Below are 22,532 nucleotides of genomic sequence, written 5' to 3'. Positions count from 1 at the left end.
TCAGGCCATGATCTCATGGTTCGTGAGATCAAGCCCTGCACCTGGCTCTGCGCTGACAGTGCAGAGCCTGCCTGGAATTCTCTCTCCTCTCTTCTTGCTCTTCCTCTCTCTCTCTGGCCACCCCCTGCTGGTGCTTGCTCTCTATTTCTCTCAAAATAAGAATAAATACACTTAAAAGCCACAAATGAGATAACATTTCATATCCACCCACTGGCAAAACTTACGAATCAGATGGTACTGATGGTGGGGAAGATGCAAGGAAAAGCAGCACTCTTGCAGAACCTGGTGCTGGTGGGAATGTACACTGGTACAATCACACTGGAGATATTTTGATAATACTGGACCTAGCCCAGTGGAAGGAAGGTACACACATCTTGTGTCATAGCAATTGTACATCCACAGACGTACCCTACACATATTCTCCTCTGCGTGCCTAGGAACACATGGGTAAAAATGCTTATCATGTACTCTATAGGATGGTTTAAAAATGGAAACAACCGGACCTTAGAAAGGAAGTGGGAAAATATTCATATGATTAAATACCGCAAGCAGATAAAATGAAAACTAGATCTATGTGGATCAACATGAGTAAATCTCAAAATCTTTTAAAAAGAGATGGGGGTACCTGGGCGGCTCAGTCGGTTGGGCATCCAACTTCGGCTCAGGTCATGATCTCACAGTTTGTGAGTTCAAGCCCCACATCGGGCTCTGTGCTGACAGCTCAGAGCCCTGAGCCTGCTTCTGATTCTGTGTCTCCTTCTCTCTCTCTGTCCCTCCCCCACTCGCGCTCTCAAAAATGAATAAACATTAAAAAAAAATTTTTAATAAAAAAATTAAAAGTTAGAGATGGTACACTACTATTCACGTACACTGAAGAACACACAAAATAATTCTGTGTATTGTTCGTGGATATGTGCTTATGTTGTAAACATACAGGTGGTGTGCTTCAGAGCAGGGGGACGGGAGGCCCAAGATAGGAATGGGTGGATGGGAGGGACTCCCAAACTCTGATAATGGTAAAATGAGTATCTGTTATATCCTTTTCTGTACCTTTTTGTATGTTTAGGATATTTCATAATTGATTCTTTTTTAAAGAAAAATGCATTGGCTTAATCCCTCAAACATTATCCTTGTTGCACATTAATTAAAGATGATACGATTTTTCTATCTAGGAAGCCCTAGATAATTAACTGAAAAATACTTACAACTAATAAGAAACAGTGGCTATCTCTAGGGGTAAAATTATTGAGGTACTTTCACTTTCTAATCTTTTAAACGGTTTGAATTTTTAAATGATGAACATGTAGGACTTTTATATTCAGAAAACAGTAATGATGCTTCCCCTTTTGAAAATTAAATAAAATGAAGAAATGAAAAAGCCAAAACACGGAAAGCACTTGGTAAGGTCACCGTTTATAAAATGAATGCGGTAATAAAAATTTTAAGTAATACTGGGATCAAAATACAGTTCAAGAGAGCAACACAAATTATTAAATGACAAAAAAAGAATCGCAGCTTTATGAAAAGAACCATACAACCTCACATTAAAGGAGATCTGGATACCTGAGAAAAGTATAAGAATCAATGAGAAATGTTCCAGAATGAGAAGAGTTGATACACACCACAGAAATGAATTAATTCTAATCATTCTATCTTCAAAAGACTGCATATTCCACTTACTGGCAATTAAGGAAAATATTCCCATGTTACTAAATATTTTGCAGAGTTCCTAAGCTAAGCCAGGAGTCTGGGGGTCCCTAAACTCACTGAAATTAAATGCAAACTCCTTCTGCATGTACAAATTTTTCTGGCGAGAGTATCCACAGCTTCTGAGAGATACTAAAGTAGTTCATGCCAAAGAAAGACTAAGAATCATTAAGACTGAGAACTACTGATTACTTTTTTGACAACTGCATTATCAGCTGTAATTCACATATCAAACAACTCAGCCAATTAAAGTGTACAATCCAGTACCTTTAAAAAGTTTTTTCAGGGGCGCCTGGGTGGCTCAGTTGGTTAAGCATCCGACTTTGGCTCAGGTCATGATCTCGCAGTTCCTGGGTTCGAGCCCCACATCAGGCTCTGTGCTGGCAGCTCAGAGCCTGGAGCCTGCTTCGGATTCTGTGTCTCCCTCTCTCTCTGCCCCTCCCCTGCTCACGCTGTCTCTCTCTCTCTCTCTCTCTCTCTCAGAAATAAAACATTAAAAACATTTTTTGATGTTTATTTTTTAATTGTTTTTGAGAGAGAGAGAATTGGAAGCAGGCTCCAGGCTCCGAGCTGTCAGCACAGAGCTCGATGTGGAGCCAAAGCAACAAACCACAAGATCACAACCTGAGCCGAAGTCAGACTCCCAATCTACTGAGCCTCCCACTATACTTTTAGTATAGTCAGAGTTGTGTGACCACCACAATCAGTTTTAGAACATTTCATCACCCCAAAGGAAACCCTGTACCCTTTGCAAATCACTCTTCCAACTCCGACACCCCCAGCCCCAAACAACCACTTTCTCTATAGATTTTCCTTGTCTAGACATTTCATATAAACAAAACCACACAACACGTGTTCTATTGTGACTGGCTTCTTTCACTTAGGGTAGTGTTGTCAGAGTTCATTCATGTTGTAGCAGATGTCTGCCCTTCGTTCCTTACTTATGGCGGGGTAATATTCCATTGCATGGATCCATCACATCTTATCCATTCATCAGATGATAGGCATTTGGGCTGTTTCCACCATTTGGCTATTATGAATAATGCTGCTTTGAACATCCCTGTAAAGTTTCTACATGAACCTATTTTTATATGATCAACAACCATCTGTATATTCTTTTCTGTCAACCATTTTTTGAGATTTGTATTTTCTCAACACTTCATTAATCAATCGTAAAGAGAGAAAATTTTGCTTTAATTAATTATTACAACTATTTTCTTATAATTCATATTATAACAAATAAATCTGTTTATAATCAACCAATTAAAAATTTAATGTAATTTTTTCCTATCAGCAGAAATGGGATTATAGGGAGTAAGATTTATTCCTCAGAGTAGAGCTTTGGATGGCCATGAACCATTGTCATATCTGAGATATTCTGCTCCCCAGGAAACAATTTTTGCCCTCTTGGGGATCTGATGCATACTGAGAATGCATGCTTTAGAGCCTTTGCAATTTTTCCCATATGGGGCTGTCATTCTGTTCTTCTCACTTTTTAGGAATGCTTCTTATGTTAGAGAACCTGGCTCTTTACGATGCGTTGCAAATTATCCCCTCACCCCCATCTGCAGTTTCCAGGGATTTAGCTTCTGAGGGTTTTGCCTTGTAGACTTTTTTTAAAATGCAGCTGAATTAATCAATCATTTTACAGCTTCTAGAAAGGACTTTGCCATTCAAAGATCAATTCTGCCCAGATCATAAAAACATCCTCCTATGGTTTATGGTCTCATTTTCTGTTTAAACCTCTGATCTCACCTGAAATTTACTGTGGTGTAAGGTACAAACTAGGGACCCAGGGCACCTGGGTGGCTCAGTCAGTTAAGCGTCCAACTCTTGATTTTGGCTCAGGTCATGATCTCATAGTTCATGAGACCAAGCCCCATGTCAGGCTCTATGCTGACAGCCCCAAACCTGCTTGGGACTCTCTCCCTCTCTTTCTGCCCCTCCCTTAATTGTGCAAACCCCTCCCCCCTCTCTCTCAAAATAAACAGTTTTTTAATAAAGATATAAACTAGGGATCCCACTTTCCCCCCAGATGACTATAGAGTTATCTCAAAAAATATCATTGAATGATCAATCTTTCTCCCACTGATCTGAAATGTCACCTCTGTAAATACTAAGCTACTCTAAATATTGGGGAATAATTCTGAACTTTTAGTCTGGACCAATGATCTGTCCACACACGCAAGTACCATTGCTACACTGTTCTAGTATCTGGTGTCCTATTTCTCAATTTTTTGACATTTAAAAAATTGGTTTCCTATTTTGGTTTCTTCACTTTTATGTGAACTTTAGAATCAGCTGGTTTCATTAAATAATACTGTTGGCATTTTAGTGGGATCCCATTACACTGTAAATTAATTTTGAAACAACTGTCATCTTTGAATCTTCCTACCCAGGAACATGATAGAACTTTCCATTTTGAAAGTCATCATTTGTGACCCTCTGCCTTTCCAAGTTTTATTCACATATGTATCACACATTTCTCATTATGATAAAATACTGAGTAGTTTAAGTATCAAGAGTGGTATATAGATATACTCTTGATTCTTCTTTTAATTTTGTACTCAACCCCATTTTTGAATTATCTTACTTTTATAATAGTTTTTCAACTGAGTCTCTTGGGTTAAAGCTATATTCATATCATCCCATGTTATCATCTGCAAATAAAGATAACTTAATGTCTCACTTTATTTTCATACTTCTAATATCTTTCTTTAATTATACTGATTATTTCTTCCAGAACAATGCTAAATAATAGTTCAATATAATAATATTGGACATTTTTGTTGTACTCTGGCTTTAATGCAAATGCTTTTAGTATTTTCCTCATGAAGCATAATGCTGGCTTATGGGTTGAGATGAATCTATTTTATATGTTAGAAGTAACTATCTCTTCCTATTTTATTAAATGCATTAAAATTAAGAAGAGATATTGAATTTTGTCAAATGCCTTTTTCAGTGTTTATGAAGACAATCTTACGATCTTTCTCCTTAGACCTATTACTATGATAAATTCTATTAATAGATATTTTCCCAACATTTTATTATGAAATTTTTCAAACATATAGTAAAGTTGAAAGAATGTTGCACTGAACAAGTATATATCTACTGCCCACATCCTACCATTAACTTTACTATTCTTGTTTTATCACATAATACATAATATATTTTAAAATACTGATTTTAATAGATTTTAATTAATTCTACTAGAACTTAAAATATTGAGCCATTTTTACATGCTGTAGTAAACATTTGGTCACAGTTTATTAGTTTTGTTTTGTTTTTAAGCACTGTTGTATTTTGTTTGCTATTATTTTAATTTGGACTTTTATATAAGTATTCATAAATGTATGCATATGTGCTGTGTATGTGCATCTGTGTGTCTATTGCTTCACAAAAGCAATCTGAGCATTAAAAAGAAATTTAGTTTAAATGGCACTGGAATTATCTGGCACTTAAAGAAATAGATAGAATTCCCCTGTAAAACCGTCTGGGATGGTATATTTTTCAAGAGGGTGGGTAAATCTTTAGCAGCATTTTCTGTTTCTTCTATGGTAATTTGTGGGTTTATTATTTCTTTCTCCTCTGGAGTCAATTTTGATAAATTATTTTTTCCTAAGAAAAGTATCACTTCTTCTAGTTTTCAGACTTATTTGCATAAACTTGAGCAAAGTATCTCTTACAATGCTTGTAACTATTTGTATTTATTTCCCAACTGTCATGATTATTCTGTGTAGTTTTGCTTTCTCCTGGTTACCAAACTACAGAAATGTTCTTGTTTTTCTCCCAAAGAACTAGGACCTGGATTTAGTAATGCTATTTTCTCTTTTATAAATTACTGGTGTCCACTTTTCTCTTTTGGATTCCATCCTTCTTACTTTTTAAGGTTTATTTTCTCTAATTTCTTCAGATAAACGATGTGTTTTTGTTCATTTTTTCTTAATTACTAATATACATATTCAAAAGCTATGAATTTTCCTCTGAGTGCTGTTTTATCCTTCAAAGGTCTTAGGATTTTTACTATCACTGTAGTCTTAACACTTTGAAGTTTGGGGGTTGATTTCTTCTAGACCCAAGAACTGTTTGCAAGTTCTAAATTTTATAGGCAGAAAAAAGACTGCATTTGGATATTGTGATTAACTTTTAGTTTTATTGCATTCTGATCAGAGTACGTTATCTCACTATTCCTACCTTTATTTCCTTTTTGAATTAACATATGGCCAATTCCATGAACCTATAGGAACATGTAAAAGGAATGTGCAATTATTGATTTTAGTGGTTAGTCAGTATGATTATATATCAGACTTATCTTGTTAATTACATTTTTAGGTTTTTTTATGTTATTCCTGTTTATGCATATATCATAACCTTTGATAGGTGAATTAAAGCTTCTTACTATAAATTTGTCTGTTTCTTCTTGCATCTGCTGCTGCGAGGTGCACAGATATGCATAACTGTTTTCGTTATGAATTATATGATTTGATGTTATAAATGGCTCACCTTTGCATATCATCTTTTTATATGACTGATAATACCAATGAGTAATGATTTATTTAGTTACACTGTATTGTCAGGGACTGGGGTTTTCCTAATTTTTCTGTAACATGAAAGAACTCTATTTTGAAAAGTACAAATGGCATCTCATCTCATTGTTTTTCATTTGCATTTCTTGGTCTATGTTAAGGTTTAAGATTTAATACTTTCTGATCATTTGCTTTTATCAGTTAATGAATTACTAATGTTCATAATAGCTTATAACTAGAAGTAACTGGCTTATAACTAGATGCCCAACAATAGGTTAGATAAATTTCAATATATTAATAATAGAATAATAGTTGTCATATATTGTGCTTTATATACATTATACCCAATTGATTCTGAGACTAATAGATTTTTATGTATCAACACACCTAAAACTGATTGTTTATGTGTCATAATTTAATTGGCAGAGTCTTGTTTTCTTTCTCAGTGATTAAAAAAAAGGTGATTCTCACACCTAATGGGATATTGTGTTCAATAAGATATGTTATTTTCCCTGTCTCACAGATGATAGTACTGAATCTCAAAGACATTATGGGATTTTTGCCCAAGATCACAGCCAACTTAAAGATCCCTGGAAGCATACAGCTCAAAATATCAAAATGATTCTCTCTGGGAGAACTATACTTTTTTCGTTTTGCTCATCCATGTTATATTATTTCTTCAACACATACATTTGGCTTTTATAATACATAAAAGTGGAATTGCTAAAATCCAAAATAGAAATAATAAAGTTGGATACCGAGTTCATGTTGTTCATCAAAATAAGTACCGGACAGATTAAAGAATTAAAAACAGAACATGAGATCATTCCAATCATACTGGGATTGTGGCAGCAGTGCAGTGTTTGAAATACTCCCAAACATTTCCTAAAAATCAATATAGCAGCGAAAGAAAAAACATCCACAGACAATCTCTTTACAAAACTAGGTGATGAAGAGTCTCCGTAACTCAGTGTGTGGGCAGACACGGCTGAGCTACTGAGGGCACAGGAAGCACGGACAGGAGTGTGGCTGGGGATCAGGAGCACCACGAATTGAAAACAGACTAGTGATGGGCCCAGAGCCCCTAAATCTCTAGAACACATGCAAAGGAGACTCCCCGCATCTTGAGCGGGCTCTGCGCAAGCAGATCTGAGAGTCATGGACAAAGCTGGGATGCTGTGAGTACAGAAAGGGTGTCATGGAGGGCTAATCCTAGTGGGGGGTCTACATCCTCAAGGATTTAGTAGATACCCAGAAAAGACTCATTTGCAGAAGTTAACCCTGGAAAGAAAACTGCTCAAAGAGAGAATGGAACTAGGAAAGAACCTTAGGGTGAGTGAAAGGTTCAAATAACATGACAGAAGTGTGAGAGGAAGCAGATGGTGCCATATTGTAACAGAAGAATATAAAGTCTGAAGTGGTGCTGTCTAATACAAATATAACGGGAGCCACAAACGGAAGCCACACATGTGACTGTGTATTTTCTAGAAGCCATCTTCTAAAAGAGAATGAAAACAAGTTAAATTGATTTTAATAATGTATTTTACAGGGCGCCTGGGTGGCTCAGTTGGTTAGGCATCTGGCTCTTGATGTCAGCTCAGGTCACGATCTCATGATTCAGGAGTTCAAGCCCTGCTTTGGACTCTGTGCTGACAGCGTGGAGGCTGCTTGGGATTCTCTCTTCCCCCCCACCCCCCTTGACCCTCCCTTGCTCACTCTGTCTTTCTCAAAATAAATAAACTTAAAATATATATATTTAAATTAACTTAAAATACTCAAAATACTATTGTTTTGATGTGTAATCAATACAAAAGTAATTAAGGAGTTATTTTACTTTTTTTTTCCTACTAAATCTTTTAACTCTGGCATGTATTTTATCTCTCAATTGGATCAGACATGCTTTGAGTGTCCCAGAGCCTCATGTGGCCAGTGACTACCACACTGGACAGCAAAAGTCTGAAGATTAGAGAGTTATCTTTTTTTTTTTAATGTTTTTATTGATTTCTAGGAGAGAGAGAGACAGTGTGAGCAGGGGAGGGTCAGAGAGAGAGGGAGTCACAGACTGAAACAGGCTACAGGCTCTGAGCTGGCAGTCAGCACAGAGCCCGAAGCGGGGCTTGAACCCACGAACCGCGAGATCATGACCTAAGAGAAAGTCGGACGCTTAACCGACTAAGCCACCCAGGCGCCCCGAGAGTTATCTTAAAAAGCAAGGCCCACAGAGCTCTAAGAAACACGGAGATAGAGGCAGTGAGCCTTTCTGACACAGGCTTAGTTCTGAGAACGGAAGAAAAGCAGGTACCCGGAGAGACTGCCATTTAATTTTTCACATTAACACCTAAAAATGTAAGGAAAGCCACTTGCCCCTTCTACAGAAACCTTCTCCTATTAATCTAAGAAATGACATCTTTTTCATTTAAGAAACAGAAGAGAGGGTTGCTGGAGGGGAGGTAGGAAGGGGGATGCGACAAATGGGTGACGGGCATTAAGGAGGGCACTTTTTGAGATGAGCACTGGGTGTCATATGTAAGAAATGAATCACTGGGTTGTACTCCTGAAGCCTAGACTACACTGTATGTCAATAAACTTGAATTTAAATTTTTTAAAAAACCAAACAAATAAAAGAGAAATGCAATACAACTTCAAACAATGGCTCTTAGAAGGGAAGTAAAAAAAAAAGAAGTAAAAAAGATACTATTCTGGTAGTCAAAGAGAACACATGTGCACACAAAGCTAAATGGGTTGAAAGCAACTGAGAAAATGGGAGAAGCTCTGAAAGAACAGTACAGGCCAGAAACAGAAGAGTGAGGATACTAGATGGCCAGACAACAGGGAGACTTTTTAAAATCTGGTGCAACTGGAGGACAAAGAAAAACACAATTCCAAAATGAAGATTAAATTAGAAGAAACACATGCATGAAGTACACACCAGGTGAGGCACAATCAGGGAGACAGACGATGTGAAATAGAGAAGTGAAAAAAGTCAAACAGAAATAAAGAAAGAGATAAAAGCAATTTCAGAAAAAGGGGTTGATAACAGAAGTCAGGCAAAGCAGATCCAACATATGTGTAATTGAAGGCCCTAATCATCAAGACAGTATGGTATTGGCATAAAAACTGACACACAGACCAATGGAATAGAATTGAGAACTCAGAACTGGACCCAAAAGTGTACAGCCAACTAATCTCTGACAAAGCAGGAAGCAGTATCCAATGGAAAAAAGACAGCCTCTTTAACAGATGGTGCTGGGAGAACTGGACAGCAACATGCNGGGGGGAGAGGAAGGTGGGTGATGGGCATGGAGGAGGGCACTTGTGGGTATGAGCACTGGGTGTTCTATGGAAACCAACTTGACAATAAACTACTAAAAAAATAAATAAAATAAAATAAAATAAAATAATGTATAAACAAAAAAATAAAAAATAATAAAGTTATGTGAAAAAGATAAAAAAAAAAAGGCCCTAAAGAATAGAGCCTAAACAATTAAACAGAACAAGCACTTAAAAACTGAATTTAAAAAATACTTTCTGAAATGGAACATTCGAATCTAAAATTTGAAAGCACATACTCTGTCCCATGAGAATGGTCTAGAATGGTCAATTTTGACAGTTAGCTTAGTGATATTACTGTTTCTTAAGGATGAAATAAAAACGCTTCCAGCATCCAGCTAAAAAGTCCAAGTTACTTCTGTGCAAAAGAAAATCAGGACGGCATCAAGATGCTACAAGATGCTTCTATGAATTTTTTCATGAAAGACCCTACAGGTCTTTTTATGAAATTTTTTTTCAAAAAAGATTCTATAGGCTTTTTATGACATTTTTTTATGTTTTAAAGACTGCAGCAACATTTTAAAGATATTTAAGGGAGAGCAAGGAGGCCAAAAATTTTACATCCAGGCAAATTTCCTTCACATGTAAAGATCGTCAACCAAACAGTTATAACACACAAGATCCCATGGACTGTGTCCACCTGAATTCTGTGCTCATGAACGGGGCATCACAAATGTTGTACTCGAATGGGGCAGCACGGACCATGGTAGACATGCATATTGTGTAGTTTTCTTCCACCCATGCACATGATCCCTTGTCCATCAGACTTGACTCTGAAAACAAATACAAAATTATTAAGAATCTCAAGATAGCAAAAGCAGAGCATGAAGCAGAGCCCTGTGGGACTGCACAGGTTAGACACCCATGAAACCATCTCTGGGTGATGCCCAGGGTAAGATTAGATCCCTTCCAACTTGTCTCCCTTCTCTGCTCTCTTTTCCTACAACCATTCTCCATACTGGAGTCAGTGGTAGTCCTAAACCACAGAATTCACCATGTCCAAGTTAGTTCTTGAAAGGAAAATGAATTAAAAAGATAGAAGTACTGTCTATCTAATAATAATAAAAGAAAATTATGAAACCCTTCTAACAAATTCAATAACCCATATCAGATACTTGAACAGACAGGAAAATACAAAGTGCCAAAACTTGTGCAAGAAAAAGCAAACTTGAACAGATATATAAATGGACTTGAACAAATAAATATTAAGAAGATCAAATGGGTAGTCAGATATCTTCTGATATCTTCTCTTTCTCCACCCCACCCAAAAATAACCTGAGGCCCAGAGGGTTTTGGATGGTGCTGCATACAAATTCCACTGAACTTCTAAGGAGGAGCTATTTTTTATTTTATTCAAGTTGTTCCAGAAAACAGAGATGGCACAAAAACAGACACTCACATCAATGGAACAGAATAGAGAACCCAGAAATATCCACAAATGTATGGCCAACTCATCTTTGACAAAGCAGGAAAGAATATCCAATGGAATAAAGACAGTCTTCAGCACGTGGTGCTGGGAAAACTGGACAGCGACATGCAGAAGAATGAACCTGGACCACTTTCTTGCTCCATACGCAAAAATAAACTCAAAATGGATGAAAGACCTAAACATAAGACAGGAAGCCATCAAAATCCTCGAGGAGAAAGCAGGCAAAAACCTCTTTGACCATGGCCGCAGCAACTTCTTATTCAACATGTCTCTGGAGGCAAGGGAAACCAAAGCAAAAATCAACTATTGGGACCTCATCAAAATAAGAAGCTTCTGCACAGTGAAGGAAACAACCAGCAAAACTAAAAGGTAACTGACAAATGGGAGAAGATATTTGCAAATGACATACCAGATGAAGGCTTAGTATCCAAAACCTATAAAGAACTTCTCAAACGCAACACCCAAAAAACAAATAATCCAGTGAAGAAATGGACCAAGACATGGATAGACACTTCTCCAAAGAAGACATCCAGGTGGCAAACAGACACATTCAAAAATGCTCAACATCACTCAGCACAAGGGAAATACAAATCAAAACCCCAATGAGGTATCACCTCACACCTGTCAGAGTGGCTAACATTAACAACTCAGGAAACAACAGACGTTGGCGAGGATGCAGAGAAAGAGGAGCTCTTTTGCACTGCTGCTGGGAATGCAAACTGGTGCACCCCCTCTGGAAAACAGTATGGAGGTTCTTCAAAAAGTTAAAAATAGAACTACCCTACGACCCAGCAAATGCACTACTAGGTATTTATCCAAAGGATACAGGTGTGCTGTTTCGAAGGGGCACATGCACTGCAATGTTTATGGCAGCACTATCTGCAATAGCCAAAGTAAGGAAAGAGCCCAATGTCCACTGATGGATGAATGGATAAAGAAGATGTGATATATATATACACACACACAATGGAGTAAAACTTGGCAATCAAAAAGAATGAAATCTTGCCATTTGCTACTATGTGGATGGAATGAGAGGGTATTATGCTTAGCGAAATTAGTGGAAGACAAATATCATTATGACTTCACTCATAAGAGGAATTTAAGATACAAAACAGATGAACATAAGGAAGAGAAGCAAAAATAACATAAAAATAGGGGAGGGGGACAAAACATAAGAGACTCTTAAATATAGAGAAGAAACAGAGGGTTGCTGGACGGGGGATGTGATAAATGGGTAAGGAACATTAAAAAAGAAAAAAGAAAACAGAGAAAGAGTAAACTCTGCCTGGCTAATTTTGTAGGGCTAATATAATCCTTCTTCTAAAATTAGACAAGAACTAAGCAAAAAGGGAAACTGTAGGACTATTTCACTTTTATGCAGGTGCAAAAATCCTCAACACAACATTGCTGACTCCCATGAATTAAAAATACATTAAAAATGTATTAAAAATAATACATAGTAGGGACGCCTGGGTGGCTCAGTCGGTTAAACCTCTGACTTTGGCTCAGGTCATGATCTCACAGTTCGTGGGTTCGAGCCCCACATTGGGTTCTGTGCTGGCAGCTCAGGGCCTGGAGCCTGTTTCAGATTCTGTGTCTCCCTCTCTCTCTGCCCCTTCCCCGCTCATGCTCTGTCTCTCTCTGTCTCAAAAATAAGAATAAACTATAAAGAAAATTTTAAAAATAAATAAATAAAAATAATACATAGTATTCAAAGACTTCAAGGATAGATCAGCATCAGAAAACTCTCCCATTTAACTCAATGTTAACAGAGGAAGAAAAATAATATATGAAAATCTCAGTTGATACAGAAAAGATATTTTATAACGTCCAGGACCCTTTTTTAAATTTAATTTTATCTTTTTTATTTTAGAGAGAGAGAGTGAGCACAAGCAGGGGAGAGGGGCAGACAGAGAGAGAGAGAGAATCTTAAGCCATCTTCATGCTCAGTACAGAGCCCAACACAGGGCTTGATCCCATGACCCTGGGATCATGACCCGAGTCGAAATCAAGAGTCAGATGCTTAACTGACTAAGCCACCTAGACACCTGGTACAGGACCTTTTTATGATTTAAAAATATATATATATCTTAGGGGTGTCTGGGTGGCTGTCAGTTAAACATTTGACTCTTGATTTCATCTCAGGTCACGATCTAGTGGTGGTTCATGAGTTTGAGCCCTACATCAGGCTCTGTGCTGGCAGCTCAGAGCCTGTTTGGGATTCTCTCTCCCCCTCTCTGCTTGTCTTTCTCTCTCTCAAAATAAACAAACATTAAAAAGTTTAAAAAACTCTTACAAACTCGAAGTAGAAAAAAATTTACTTAATTTGATAAGGTCTATACCCCCCCCCCCAACAAGTAATATACATAAGAGAACATTTTTAGGCATATCTTTATGTCCTGGGCAAAAACAAGGATGGTCCTAATAACTTAACTCACACTGTTTAACAAAGTCTTAGAAGTTCTAATTAATACTATGAGGAAACAGGATTGTGAAGTTTGAAGCGAAGACCTAAAACTGTCATTGGTTATAGATGTGACTCACCATTCCAATGGGCACCAACAGAATTAAGAGACCAATTATCAGAATAAGAGAATTCAGCTAAGACTGCTCAGAGACAAGATTTACCTACAAAAACCAATACTCTCCTACACCAGCAATCGCCAACTGTAAAATGTAATAAAAAATGAAAAACCAAAAACTGTAATGAATCTAATACGTAATCAAAGAAATCATAAACAGAAGAAAACGTAATAAAAAATGCAATGCATCACAATCACAACAAAAATTAGATCGTTATCTGAGAACTAAGCCAGGAACTTGTAAGGTTCTCTAATGAGCTGGACTTGAAAGCTTGAATAACGGACAACCCTTGAATAGAATGGTTTAAATCTTATTATAACCAAGTCCACTCTCCCCAGACTAATTTAGAAATCCACTGCAAACCCAACCTGGAGTACAATTACATGTACAAGCAGGTGTATATGGGTATCTTCTTTAAAAAGGAAACTTGGTAAAATCTACTCCAAAAATTATATGGAGTAATGAAAAGTACGTGGTGAAGAACTAAATCAACTTCAAAAAAAAAAGGAGCAATGATGCTCTTTCCCTGCCAAATGGTAAGACCTACTATAAAGCCATAATCATAATAAATACTGCCGTGTTAGCTCAAGAATAGATAAGTGTATCAGTGGAACAGAACAGAACACCATGACCTATCTACATAAGTACGAGAACTTAACAGGGATAAAGGAGGAGGCATGGCAAATCACTGGGGAGAGGATGGATGATTTGACACAGACCAGTGAAAAATGACTCAATCTACTAAGAAAATTATAACTGAATCCCTATTTTGCCTCATGCACGATAAGTGGGGGGAGACTCTACGTAAATTAAAGGTCTAAATGTGAAAGCTAAAAATCACAGCCTTTGTAGAAACAAACGTGGAAGGTATCTTCAGACTTAGGGAAAGGCAAGGAGGCTTATTTAACAAAGCTTGAAAAGCACAAACCATCATGCACAAATTTGCTGAATCTGATTACATCAAAATTAAGAAGTTGTGTTTATTAAAAAAATAAATAAATAACACAGACCAATTAAGAGTCGAATGATAGGACTGAGGTTTTTTTTTTTTTTTCCAAAGTCTAACACTGACAAGGGATTAACATCTAAAATATATGAGGAGCTGTAAAGCAACAAGAAGTGGACATCAACTCCAATAGAAAAATGGGCAAATGATATGACAGGCAATTTACAGAAAAAGAAACCCCCAAAGCTAATAAGCACATGAAGTGATGCTCAAACTCATTAGCAGTCAAAGAAATGCAAATTAAAACAAGATAGCACTTTACACCTTTAGACTGGCAAAAACTGGAAAGCTGGGTCATACCAATTAATGGCAGAAATGAGGAAGATAGGATCCTTCACACATGGCCAATGGGTGTGTAAATTGGTAAAGCCTCTTTGGAGAGCGGTCCCAAAGTACTTATGCAAATTAAGCGCACACGCACTCAGATCCGCAGAAATTCTAACATATGTGCACAATGGGAAATCCATAAGAATGCTTGCTGCAGATTTGTTGAAAGATGTTAGTTGCACTCTGGGTTGGCCGTCACTATTATTATGAAGCAAAGGATCACAAGTACACACAGCACCATGGAGAGATCTTAAAAACATAGTGCCAGTTGGAAAAAAAATAAGAGAATGTCAATGTTACGCAATACTGTTTACATAAATTATAAGTATACACACACCCTCTGGTGTGTATGTGTCTTCCCAAAATGTCCAGTGAACTAGACACTTTTTGCTTGTCTGGCCGGATCAGCATGAAGTCACTGATGTAAGAATCTGTTGTTACGTTGATCCAGTGTGATGCTTTGTATAATCTGCAGGCAATCCAGAGCAACTTGGATTTTTATGACAGAGCACGGGGAGGGTTAATATAGCCTTGGAAAAAAAACTACAAAACTACCAACAGCTAGGGTTGTTCTGTTTTAGATACTATTTTTTTTTTAAGTTTTCCAGTGGGTTTTTTTAATGTTTATTCATTATTTTGAGAGAGAGAGACAGACCGCCAGTGGGAGACGGACAGAGAGAGAAGGAGACACAGAATCCCAAGCAGGCTCCAGGCTCCAAGCACAGAGCCTGACGTGGGACTCAAACCCAGGAACTGGGAGATCATAACCGGAGCAGAAGTTGGACGCTCAACCAACTGAGCCACCCAGGCACCCGTATATCCTCTCTTCTGATTGGAATAGAAAAGAATGCATTCACCAAATCAGTGGCCACACTCTATGTACCTGAGGCTCTGTGAATGAATCTTCTTTAAGAGTGATACCCCACCTGGCCCGGCAGCTACAAACAGGGCCGTAGTGAATGAAAGGTGGAATGAGGTTCCTTTGGGGATGAGGAAATGGATGCTTCCTTGAGGAGGAAGCTTTCTACACTGTTCAACCAGGTGGGAAGGAGGACAGCACAGTGCAGGGACAGATCTTACAGCCAGTCTGGTGGCTGTGAGTTGAGGGAGTATGCACCTGCCGGCTTCTCTTTTATTTGTGAAGCGCAGCCTCTTACATTTATCATTATTTGGGGAGGATTTTCCCAAATAAACAACTGTTCCTTACAGATGCTATTTTAGAAGGCAACGCCATATTCCATCCTGTGGAAATGCACAATCCATTTGGCCAGTCCGCTGTCGTCGCCAGCTGGTACAGGGCGCGGTCAGCCCCCTCCATGGGCAGCCTACCGCTCTCAGTGCCTCGTCTCCAGGAAATCATGGCTCTCCCTGCTCTAGGGTCCTCTTTTGGGAGCTTCTTGGGCACAGCTCTGCCCATGTGAGCCCCTCCTTCACCCCACTCACCCAAGACAAGCCCTTTGACAGGGGGCTGGCCCCCCGCAACCAGCCCTCCATGGTCGTGCACATACAGTCAATCCTTAGACGCAAAAAGTCACTATACACACATACAGTGCAAACACCCAACTCAGGCTCTTCTTAAAGGCACAATATTTACTCACAGACACCTATAAAAGCACACAAACCCATTGAGCCCATGTGCATCAAAATATACATATGGACACTTGCACACAAACTTACACTCACATACACATAAATGCATATGACGACACAGAGGTACACATATATCCTGATCTATCCCCGCCACAAACATGCTACTCCCAGAACCTTCTCCATCCTGGCTAATGGGGATTTTCTCCTTCCAGTTTCTCAAGCCAGTAATCTTGAAGCCACCCCGACTCCATTCTCACTCCACATTCTAGTCCATCAGGAAATCTTGTTTCCTGGACTTTCCCCAAATATCCACAATAAACCACTTCTCACCACGACCACCCGGGTCTGAGCCACAATCACAGACCACTGGTCTATAGGGCTGGGCTCCTAACTGGTCTCCCTACTCTGCCCTTACCCCAGAGTCTATTCAGAAAAGCCCCAGCGTGATCCTTTCAAAAAGCTGGTTAGAAAATACCATGCTCAGAACCCTGCAAGGGCTCCACATTTCACGCAGAATAAAAAGCCAAGTCCCAGTGAGAGAGCCAAGGACTCTGTAAACTGGCCCCTATCACCCAGCTCGCACGGAGTCCCTTATAACTCTCTCCTACTCACTCTACCTCTTTGCTAATCCTTGAACTTGGCCCTGTGCTCCCATCTTGGGGTCCTTATCCTGGCTGATCCCCTTGCCTGGATCGTGTAAACCTAGTACACAATTTAAGAAAACACTTATTTAGGTCTATCACTTACTGCCTGCCTCTGTGAGAAGCCTCCATGAAGATACAACCTTTGTTTTGTTCCCTGAAGAACAAAGAGAGAGAGGAGCCTGCCAGATGCTCGGTAAATATCTGCTGAGGGAAGGAATGAATGCACTGTGCACGCGTATATACATACATGCGCATATATACTGCCTGCACGAACACACACCCACATGTGCACACAGCCAGACACACATGCTTAGACTCTCAAGTGCCCTAGGAACCTCTCCTCTGAGACACCTTGAGGCACATGCACACATTCAGTACTTGCATGCCTACACGGACGCATGCACTCAGAACATACACTGAACGCACATACGTGCTCTTCCGGTTATCTGCTGCACAGCGGGCTACCCCAAACGTGGTGGCATTAAGCAACAACCCTTTTCCTACGCTCCTGGATTCTGTGGGGACGGCTTATCTCTGCACCACCATGACAAGGGCCTCAGCTGGGAAGAATTAAGTGGCTGGAGGCATCTACACTCACGTGTCTGGCACCTGGACTGAAATACTTACACAGCTGTGCTCCTCGGGCGTCCCTCTCCCTCCTGAGGTCTCGTGCCCTCTCCGTGTGACCTCTTGATGTGGCCTCTCTGACCTGGCGGCCTGGAAATCACTGGCCTCTGAAATGGCAGCTCAGGACTCCCAGAGGGAATGCTCCTATGAGCAAGGTGGACGCCGTGTGGCCTTTTATGACCCAGCTTTGGAAATCACAGTGTCACCTCTGTCCCTTTTATTCACTTGAAGCAGTCACAAGCCCACCCCAGATTCAGGCGGAGGAGACCACAAATCCCCACTTTTTTTTTTTTTTTTAAATGTTTAAGACCGAGACAGAATATGTGAGCAGGTGATGAGGAGGGAAAGGGGGCGGGCCCAAGCAGGCCCCATGCCATCAGCGCAGAGCCCAAAGTGGGGCTCAAAACCACGAACCATGAGATCATGACCTGAGCCAACATCAAGAGTCTGACGCTTAACCAACTGAACCACCCAGGCGCTCCGATCCCACCTCCTGAGGGGAGACATGTGAAGGAATTTGTGACCACAATTTAAAATCGCTACGCATGCGCACACACAGTAATGCTTCTACACACACACACACACAATACACACCTATACATAAACACACACACACTCTTAAGTCTTATCTTCAGAACCTCTGTTCTGGGAACAAAACTCAGGCAAACATATACGTGCATATGAACAAACATGTAAAGCAGCTGCAGTCACACAAATATACCCATAGTCCCATCCAAGAACACCCATGCACACTCCCACGCATAGGCACACATGCTGGCGAACCATGGGCGCTGCCCTGGAGATGCGCACCCCAATACCTGCATCCACCTGCCTGCTCCCTACCCCACCCGTGGCTGAGCCACAGGCCGGGACGGGCCAGAGAGCCCCCGCTGGCTATGAGGTGGGGCCGCTCTCCTCACCACCCTTCCCCTGCGGCAGGGGCCTGGGCAAGAAGGAAAACAAATAACCTTGCAGTGTTTAAATAAGCAAAGTTTTGTGCAAAGCAGAGGTTAATGTACTTTATTGTTCAATGTCATGTTTATAGTGGATTGGTGGAGGGAAAAATGTGATTAATTGCCCCGAAGCCCACGGATCTACAATTATTTGGTTGTTGTGAACAAATAAAGGACTACAGTATTCATCATATTCAAATGAGGCAGCAGAATAAATGATGGCGGGCCGGGTAGGAACAAAACCTAGGCGTGTTCCCGCACAATCGGAAGGCGACTGGCGTCTTGTCAACCAGACGCAGGGTGGTGGCGGGAGCCGAACCCGTTTGTCTCTGTACCGCCAGCAAGGGCCGCGCTGACCCTGCAGGTGCCGGCGTTAATTCATGTCACACCTCGCGCCTCCAGCCTTCGTGGTATGAAAACCAGGCGCCAATTTTGTAATAAAGACTTGTTTCCGACGAGGCCCAGTTTGGGGCGGGGGGCACAGATCTTCATTAGAGCCCCTTTCCCGGGCCACGCTTGTTACAGAGCACAGGTACTGGCTAAATGTGTCCGATCATTCATCATGATTTTGCCCTCCACTTTGTCACAGCGTGGGGATTTAAGGAAGATAGATGGTACAAGATGTTGTCTCCTCCACGGACGCTTTCTGCTCTGGTAAGTGTGTCCGATGCAGAATTATTTTGCCACTTTATTATTTCCTAGTGAGTGTTTGTCAGAGCTTCGCCTCTTGGAAGGAGCGAGTTGTTTCCTGTCACTCAGGGATGTCTCGGGAGCCGCGATGCTTGGCTGGGCTTGCCAGCCAGCTGGAACTTGGGCAGGGTCCCCAGGCAAGGCCGGGGGGAGGCGGTCCTGGGAGTCTGGGCCACAGAGCGAATGTCAAATCCAACAGAAACGGGGGGAGGCAGGCTTTAGGAGAAGGTGGGGCATCGGGGCATTAGATATGCCAGGCTGGGGGAGTTAATGGGGCATCTTTCAGGGTCTGGCCTGGCTGTAGGCCAGCCCGCTGGACAGGGAGCTGTTTGAACTAGTGTCCAAAGGGCTGGAAGAGCTTGGCCTTGAGCTGAGCCAGCTAGAGAGGGTATGGGCAAGGCTGGGGCCCTGCAGGGCTGCTGATGGCCTGAAGTCAGTGTGGCCAACTCTGCTAACCCTGCCGGCACCAGATGAGCTTCCTGCCCTGATCAGGATGGCAGAGGGGCGAAGTTGTGCCCGGCAGGGAAGCTACCTGGGTGAAGATGATGTGAGGCTAAAGACGAGAATGAGTTCAGCTTGAAGCCCAAAGTCTAGCCCAGAGGGCTCTTGGGAATGTGGGAACGTCAGTCCAGGCAGTGCTGGGCCACAGAGGGGAGGGCCCTGGAATCTGAGAGTGGATCTGGCCCCAGGGAGAAGGTAAGGGATCCGGGGGCCATCAGCCCGGCCTGTGGTCCTTCCTCACTTGTGTGTACTTTGCAAGGGTCTCTCTCTGGGCCCCATCCTCCAGGGTACCCGCTTCCCACTGCCACGGCTGTTGGCTGGGCTGACACTGTTCAGCTGCCTCAGCCTCTCCAGCACACAGGAGAGAAACCTGCTTTGTCTCTGCCCCCTCCCCACCCCCTTCCACCTCTGGTCTCACTGGTGAATCCAGAAGGAACGCTCTTCAGAAGAAACACAGGGACCAACTCAGGAAGAGCCCAGGCAGAGGCACCTGGGGCCCAGGGTATGTGAGGGCGCCCATCTTCCTCGGGCCCCAAGAAGGTACTGCTGGAGTCCCCCTTGCTAATGAGCCGATATGTCTCCCTCCTCGAGTCTCTCCAGAGGTCTCATGAGGTAGGACGAAGAGCACAGTTTGAGAATCGCCCTCGAGTGGCTTCAAAGCTCTAACCAGCTATCTTGTTTTTGAGCCTCTGTTTTCCCCATGGGTAAAATGGGGACAGTGAAAGGACCTGCCTCTCGGAAGGTCTTGCCTGGCACGTGGTAGATGTTCTGGCAACTCAGATGTCCCCTCCCTGCCTCCCTGTCTCTGGTTCCTGGCCGCTAGGAGACCCTCATTCCTCCTGCCCTGTTTGCCCCGGGCCAGGCTGGCGCTGCTGTGTGCGGTCCGCACCCTGGGCTTCCTGGCTGGCATCCGAAGGGCGTGCACATGAGGGGGCTGCCTTTCTGCCCCGTGCACGCCCCCACCGCCCTCTGTGTACAGCTCCGAGGGAATCTCAACAGTTCACCTCCACGCCCCTTCCCCAGGCCTCCTCCAGGCCCCCGCTCAGCCCTGGGGCACTCCCTGCCCTTCAGGAGCTGCAAGGAGCAGATCATTATTCCAACCACACGTTACTGCCGCCAGGGCGTTCCGCCGGTGCAGGTGTGAGGCCAAAGTCCCCAGGCATGGGTATTCACTTACCGAACCCCGACTTCGGCTGGTCCCGGTGCTGTGCTTCTCCCACAGCGCCTCGGTACGTCCACGCGGTGGGCGCCGCTCTCACCCCCACTTCGCAGCTGAGCAAACAGAGTCGGCCCGCAAAGTAACGTGCTGGAGATCTCGCAGGGAGGGATTCGAACTCGCGAGGCTTCCGGCGTCTTAATCTCGCGGTTGCCAGCCAGCAGATAGGCTCACCGACCGAGCAGCGGCGATTGACACGCACTGCGCCCAATCAGAACCCAGCCCTGTCCCAGCTCAGGTTTTTCTACTCCGCCCAATTCCTGGCCCCCAGTTCTGCTAGGGTTGCCCCAGGGAAGCCTCGAAACTGCTCTTCCGTGCGGTTTTATGTTTAGGGTCTAGTTTCCTTTTTTTTCTCCCCTAGTTTATTGGGATGGTGTCTTTTGTGGCTTGCCTTCCATTCGTTCATTCCTTCATTCCTTCATTCAGCACTGTTCGCCACCCAGAGGCCCTCGTGCTAAGGAGCAGCGGTAGCTGGGTCCTTCCCTCCATCCGCCAGGCGCAGCCCGGGGTTGGGCCGCATCCGCTCTCCGCAGGACTGTGGCCCCAGCCACCTAATGGCATTCATGCTTTCCTCCTCCCTGCCTTTCTGTTCTGCAGCCTGAGTGCTTGCCCTTAAACACAGATCTACTGATGTCACCTTCTGCCTCAAAAACCTCAGTGGCTCCCCCATTGCCCACCTACCTGAAACCTAAACCTTGAATTGGGCATTCAAGGCCGCTCATGATCCAGCACCAACCTACCCAACGCCATCATTCATAAGCTTGATTCTAGCCTGTCACTGATACTCTTTCTCTACGTGAATTTCCTCAGCTGTAAAGGGGGGATGAGACTAGTACCTACTATGCAGCCTGCATTTTCCAAACCTGTCTGCTACAGTATAGATCCCTTCCACAAAGCTCTTCTGGTGAACCATGACTCTTTCTGGGGGATGGTGACAGTGGTGCTCCTTCCCCTTGAACTTGGGTGGACCTTTCCGACTGCCTTCACAGACATGGCAAAAGTGACGCCTCAGGTGGCTCCTGAGGCCAGGTCATGAAATCGCCACAGACTTGTCTGTTGCTCTCCTGGGACACTCAGTTTTGGAACCTGTCTGCTGAGAAGCTGAGCAGCCACGTGGAGAGGCCGTCGTAGGTTCTGGTTGACAGTGGGCACCAACTGGCCAGCCATGTGTGTGAGCCATCCTGAAAGCCATCTGCCCCAACCAATGCCACATGGAGCTGAGATGAGCCGACCCTGCCAAGCCCTACAGCAAAATAAATGATGATGGTTATTCTAAGCCACNGAGTGTGTTCGTAGCTAAGGTCGCCATGACAGAACAACACAGGCTGGGCGGCTGGAACAATAGAAATTTATTCTCTCACCATTGTGGAGGCTCAGAGTCCAAGATCAAGTTTGCCAGCAGG

At 42.4% G+C, this 22,532-nt stretch overlaps 1 protein-coding gene across 4 annotated transcripts in view; it reads right to left on the bottom strand.

The window, feature by feature from the left end:
* Positions 1 to 21,133, bottom strand: part of MVB12B (multivesicular body subunit 12B) — a 274,057-nt gene extending 252,924 nt beyond the window's left edge. The window contains exon 1 of one of the 4 annotated variants that reach the window (XM_077768243.1): positions 21,091 to 21,133. The gene's annotated coding sequence lies outside the window, so the exon portion shown is untranslated. The remainder of the gene's footprint in view (positions 1 to 21,090) is intronic. The other 3 variants (XM_077768246.1, XM_077768244.1, XM_077768242.1) reach the window with 3 other exon arrangements.
* Between the last annotated feature and the right edge of the window lie 1,399 nt (positions 21,134 to 22,532).

Source organism: Crocuta crocuta, unplaced genomic scaffold (genome assembly GCF_008692635.1).
Source record: "Crocuta crocuta isolate KB4526 unplaced genomic scaffold, BGI_CrCroc_1.0 scaffold35, whole genome shotgun sequence".
Lineage (NCBI taxonomy): Eukaryota > Metazoa > Chordata > Mammalia > Carnivora > Hyaenidae > Crocuta > Crocuta crocuta.
This window is presented reverse-complemented; position numbering and strand designations above follow the sequence as displayed.